General features: G+C 53.8%; 1 protein-coding gene across 1 annotated transcript in view; it reads right to left on the bottom strand.

Annotated features, from left to right (window-relative positions):
* The window catches only part of LOC144772708 (uncharacterized), a 1,708,106-nt gene that overhangs the window by 61,720 nt on the left and 1,640,386 nt on the right, over nt 1-6,000 (bottom strand). The window lies entirely within an intron of this gene.

Raw genomic sequence — 6,000 nt, 5'->3', positions numbered from 1 at the left:
TGTGCCCGACCTCCTGGAGCCCTTGCTGGGATCCGGGAGGCAAATGGGACCTCATCGGGACTTCCAGGGAAGTCCAACCATCTGGTCGCCCCATAGGAAAGCATTGCGGGCGACCAGATGGCCGAGGGGATCTGGGCGACCAGATGGCCGAGGGGATCTGGGTGACCAGATGCCCGGGCACGATAGGGAAGACGCCTGGACCCTCCGGACCCCGTCCCGGGCACCCTGCCGTGGGACAGGACCCAGGATGGAGCCCCGGGTGGGGAGGCCACCCTCCCCGGGGCCCTCAGGGGTCCCGGACGGGGCTCCTGAACCCAGCCGAGCAAGAGGAGGCTCCCCGGGCACCACGGAACCGCGGAACCCCGTCCCAGGCCTTTGGCAGTGCGGCAGGCCGGGGGACGGGGCCCAGGGCAGGGGCACCCGACCCGGGGCCCAGCCGGGCCCCTGGCCCCAGCCGGGGGCCCGGAGGCGCAGGGGACGCCTTCCCGGGCCGTCCCGGACCCCATCCAGGGCTTCCTGCTGCCGGCTGAGGACCGCTAGGCCGTGAGGGGTCCCAGAGTACCTTGTCCCTAGTAATGCGGAGGAAGGCTATGTGAGAAGTTGGCCTGATATATGATTCTCACTAGTTCTAGTGATCACCTTGTATCAGTCCAAACAACCCTTATGGTGATTGGTTGTAAGTCAACCTTATAGACCAGCTATCCTAATGGTAGCATGGACAAAGCTTAGGCTAAACTCTTTTGGCATGTGAAGCCAGCTGTTTTACCACAATATAACCCGTTGAATACCAGATGAAAGGACACCACACAGGTTGTTATGAAAATAAACAGTATATTTATAAATAACAACACCTCTGAACTCTTTATGAGGTCAGAGGGCTAAGCACATGACAATCTCTTAAGAAAAATACGATAAGTTGCACAAAATTACAATGGTGCCCTAGAGGCACGACAAACCATATATTAAGTAAGTGGAATGTGAAAGTCGATAAAAAGAATGGAGCTGTCCAGAGGCTGGAGGTTTGCTAGGACTACGCTATCTTCACCTTAGGTAAGTAATAAGAGGCCCACGGGACGCGTGTGCAGAGTGTGAACTCACACGCGAGATGCGTAACAACGTCTATGGACAGTACAGTTTAAGTTAAAGGTGAGTACGGACAATCCTGACTAGGTAGGACTAAAACGACTGTGGAACTGGACACTAGGACAGTTAAACTACCCTTGAGCACCGAAATGCTCTCGTTACCTCACCCACGGGCTGCGGGTGCATAGGTGTCAAAGTGTGTCGGGTTCTCGCGTTGAAGTCTATGGAGCCTGGAAGAAAAGATGCTGCAGGCGACCAGGAGGAAGATGTCCGGTGCGATCCAAGGGTGGATCGGTGAAGAAGAGGACCTGAAAGCAGAGGGGACAGTGTTTAAAGTCACTAGCCAGTGACCGGTGTGGAACCAGGAAGGAACCAGGTGCTGTCGTCGCGATCAAGTGAAGAGTGGACGCTTGACTCTGCAGCCACGTGGACCAGGAGGTGTCTTCGATGACCAGGATGGAGGCACGAGCTGTCCCACACAGGCTCTCGCTGTCGGCGGTGTCGGATCCGGGATTGGAGTCAACAGGCCTTGGCAAAGGCAACCCACGCGGTGAGTGGAAAAGACGTCTGGTGCGGACTAGGAGAGTCCGGGGTGCCCCTCTTTTGGAAGGGAGCAAGGGCCAGTCTGGAGCAACCAGACCAGCAGTGAAGATTCAAAGGTTCGTCATCTAGGAGGCCACTAGCCAGCCGGCAAGTGACCAGACAATGCGTCGAGCAGCAAACAAGCAGAAGGGCCCCACGCAGATCTCGTGGAAGCTGGAGGGCTGATCTTCGGTGCAGGGGCTGCTCGGGGCTGGGGCTTCTCAATCCCCAAAGCACTTGGTCGAGTTTACCTCGGGAGTCGTGCTTGAAGCGAAGATTCTTCAGTCTTCTGTGGAGCAGAACGTCGAAGTCGAGAGTTTCTTCTTGTAGAATTGTTCAGGATAATCTAAACTGGAATGGGACCAGCTCCTACCTTTATTCTGGGGGGCTGCACTACTGACTAGGTCCCTCCCCTGGGTGGGACCAGGAAGGGGGGTTGGCTACACCCCCTATCCTTTGTACGGTTTCCCACCAGAGCTGGGGCAGGGATGCACCAGCAACTGGTTTGAACCGGTGTATGCACAGGACACCTTGTGTGCCCCAGGCATCTCTCATTCCTTTCAGGCCTGTCCTACCCAATACACAAAATCCTGTCTGGGGTGGCGCTAGCTCCTCCCAAGGCAGGAAACCCTTTGTCCAAGCCTCCCTCGCTGGAAGGACTCCCAGCAGCAGGAGGTCAGACTTGTGTCTGTGGTGGCAGCATCCATTTTGTGATGCTGAGGCTCGAGTTAACTTTAACCGGGGTTCACAGTTACATACATGTCGTGTCCCTCTAGAAGGGTGGCATGCTACCCCCGTCGCCAGAATTGGCAAGGGGGTAGTATTCCAATTCGTATGACACCTTACTCGACATGTTTTGATAATGTTATACCAGAGTTAGCATTTAACCGCGAGGTTGATAATGCACTTAAGAGTATATGGTATAGCGTTATCATGGAACAGCTATTAGGACTTGGTTCCGCAAGCTGCAAATTGGCTCAGCTCATGCCAGAGCACCATCTCACATAATTCCAAGCACTCTGCCTTCAGGATTGATAAGGCCTGCCATAGGAGTGACTGATAGGAATATATGTGTCCATTTTAGGGTTAGATATAGGCATACTATATCTACAGCAAAGCGTGATTACACCACCTTGTCCCAGCTGTCATGCAGCCAGTTGTGTCAGTTTTAGATGGCCAGCCAGGGGTGGCATAATACATGCTTCAGCCCCTGGTAGGCCCTGGGTACACCTATGCCCTGTACCTGATAAGGTGGCCCAGTACCAATTGGTAAATGCACATAAAGTACATGGTTGTCAATTTAGAGAGAGAACAGCTAGGCTGTGGGTCTGATTAGCAGGCCCACAGCCAGTGAAAGTCGTAAACCAGTGAAGCAAAAAGCAAAAATCTGCGGTGACCATAGGATTGCACACCCCACTCTCCTACAGGCGCCCCCTCTTTCTGGGAACAAGTGCGCACTGCGAGGTTCAGGGGACCCTAGGCGCGAACGTGCCCGACCTCCTGGAGCCCTGGCTGGGATCAGGGAGGCGAATGGCACCTCATCGGGACTTCCAGGGAAGCCAGGCCATCTGTCGCCCCATAGGAAAGCATTGCGGGTGACCAGATGGCGAGGGGAGATGGGCAGCCAGATGGCCGGGACCGAAATGACGCCAATCTGCCTGCCCCGAGCCTCCGCGGGAGCCCTGCCCTTGCAGGGCTTGGGGGCTGCAGGGCACCGGGGCTGCAGGGCTCCGGGGCTGCAGGGCTGCGGGGCTCGGGGACTGCAGGGCTCCGGGGCTGCAGGGACGGGAGGGAGAGGGGCGGCCAGATGGCCGGGACCGAAATGACTCCAATCTGCCTGCCCTGAGCCTCCGCGGGAGGGCTCCCGCCTGCCCTTCCAGGGCTCCGGGCCGCAGGGCTCTGAGGCTCCAGGGCTCCAGGGCTCCGAGCAGGGCTGTGAGGCTCCAGGGCTGTGAGGCTCCAGGGCTCCGAGGCTCCAGGGCTCCGAGGCTCCAGGGCTCCAGGGCTCCAGGGCTCCAGGGCTCCAGGGCTCTGAGGCTCCAGGGCTCCAGGGCTCCGGGGCTCCAGGGCTGCAGGGCTCCGGGACTGCAGGGCTCCAGGTCTCGGGGGCTGCAGGGCTCCGGGGTTGCAGGGCCCAGGACCCATGGCGTCCGTCCCAGGTACTTTGCCACGCCACAGGCCGGAGGAGGGAGCCCTGGACGCCTGGGAGGTGTTGCCCGGGAACACAGCCTATCTGGTCCCCGTCTCCTGGGAGGGTGTTCGGGCATACCCTTGCCCCTAGTAATCTGGAGGAAAATGACCCCCCTTTCTTGTAATCCGTGCACTCAAGGTGACAGAGGGGACCCAGGGCGCAAACGTGCCCGACCTCCTGAAACCCTGCCTGGGATCCGGGAGGCAAATGGCACCTCATAGGGACTTCCAGGGAAGCCCGGCCATCTGGTCGCCCCATAGGAAAGCATGGGGCGTGACCAGATGGCCGAGGCGAGAGGTGCGACCCGATGGCCGGGACCGAAATGACGCCAATCTGCCTGCATCGAGCCTCTGCGGGAGGGCTCCAGCCTGCCCTTGCAGGGCTCCGGGGCTGCAGGGCTCCGGGGCTCCGGGGCTTGGGGATTGCAGGGCTCCGGGGCTGCAGGGCTGCAGGGCTCGGGGACTGCAGGGCTCCGGGGGCTGCAGGGCTCCGGAGACTGCAGGGCTCCGGGGGCTGCAGGGCTCCGGGGCTGCAGGCCTTCGGTGCTCCAGGGCTCGGGAGCTGCAGGGCCCCGGGGGCTGCAGGGCTCCGGGGCTGAAGGGCTCCGGGACTCCAGGGCTCGGGACTGCAGGGCTCGGGCTGCAGGGCTCCGGGGCTCTGGGGCTGCAGGGCTCCAACAAGGCCGGAGAGATCAGGTAGTCTGCCCAGGCACGAGGGACCGCTGTCCCGGGCACAAGGAGCCTCAGGACGCGCCCCCGTTTTCCACAATTGTTTTTCCAAAATTCTGCATAGTGGCACTACGCAAACTACACCCAGCCCTAGTTATTATCATCTTTTTAGCATGTCGCCGATCGTGTTGCTAGAGTATGCCATTGTCGGGTCACTTGTTATTAGTTTTAAAAATGATAATATTACTTGTTATTATTAGTAATGTTTATAGTACTCTAAAAAGGTGCTTTTGAATGTATTGTTTCATAATATAATTTGGATTGCAAAAGACCGGACACAGAAGAAGATCGATTTCTTGGGATTGGATTTTTTCTTGGGTAAATGGATTGTTTTTTTTCCAATTTTTGAGAATCGAGGAAGCTGTCTATGTTTTTTGGGATTCCTTGGATTGTGGATTTTCAAGATTTGGAATTTTAAGAGAAGAAAGAAAATGGATCGATGTTTGTTTTGGATTTTCACTTCGAGATTGTTTGGATATGGAGAAAATTATTTTAATTGGGATTTGTTTGAATCGATCTTTTTCCAAAGGTCTCTATTATTTTCGAATGGATTACCAATTTTTGAGATAGTTTTTTTTTTGGCTGGATTTTTTATGGATTTAAAAAAGGTTGGATATGGTTTGGATTTACAAAGAAAAGAAAAGAAGTAAGAAGACATCTAAGGTAAGGTGACCCGACTTTTTAATTTGAAAAAATGTTTTTGAAAAATGTCAATTTAATTTCATTGTTTATTTAATTTAGGGCAAAAGAGGAAAGTAATGGTGTAGGTAGAGTTACTAATGTAGTATGTGAGCAACATTATCCAGGTAGTCTGAAGCCACACACAACGGAAATTGTTGTAATGCACCCAATAGTCTTTCTGACTTTTTTTTGATCTTTTACAAATCCGTGGGTTTAGACTACCTATTAATGCTTGTGACATTCTCATTTCTTGGAAACTTTGCTCCTTACTCAAAGTTTCCAAAAAATGATAAAAGTTAGGTTGAGGTTTTCCAATTGTGTGATTGAAGGAGTTGTGCCATCCCTCTATGGCATAGTTTGTCTCTTCTCCTCTTTCTAAGCAACTCATGTAGCAGTTCCACCACTCCACATGCAATCGCGGCTTCCTCTTGCAACCCGACCTGCTTAGATGCCCAATCCATGTGTCTTTAAAATAATTTAGTAAGGGTGCCAATTTTTCTTCATGTGCTGTGTAAAAGTCTGATTCAGTAATTGCAGTGTAGTGCTCGTCTATACTTTCAGGAGGAACAAAGCAAAGTGCTGTTAGTTTTTTTAATTCGAATTGCAGTTTGCTATCTGATGCATAATCCACAACTAGGGATGTTTTTTGTATTTTACGCCAAAAAGCCTGGGATAAATGGAAAAAACATCCCTGAATTTGGGTATCCGTGTACGTTTTTGTAATAACATTTATCA

Source organism: Lissotriton helveticus, chromosome 8, assembly GCF_964261635.1.
Source record: "Lissotriton helveticus chromosome 8, aLisHel1.1, whole genome shotgun sequence".
In the NCBI taxonomy this organism is placed as follows: Eukaryota; Metazoa; Chordata; class Amphibia; order Caudata; family Salamandridae; genus Lissotriton; species Lissotriton helveticus.
This window is presented reverse-complemented; position numbering and strand designations above follow the sequence as displayed.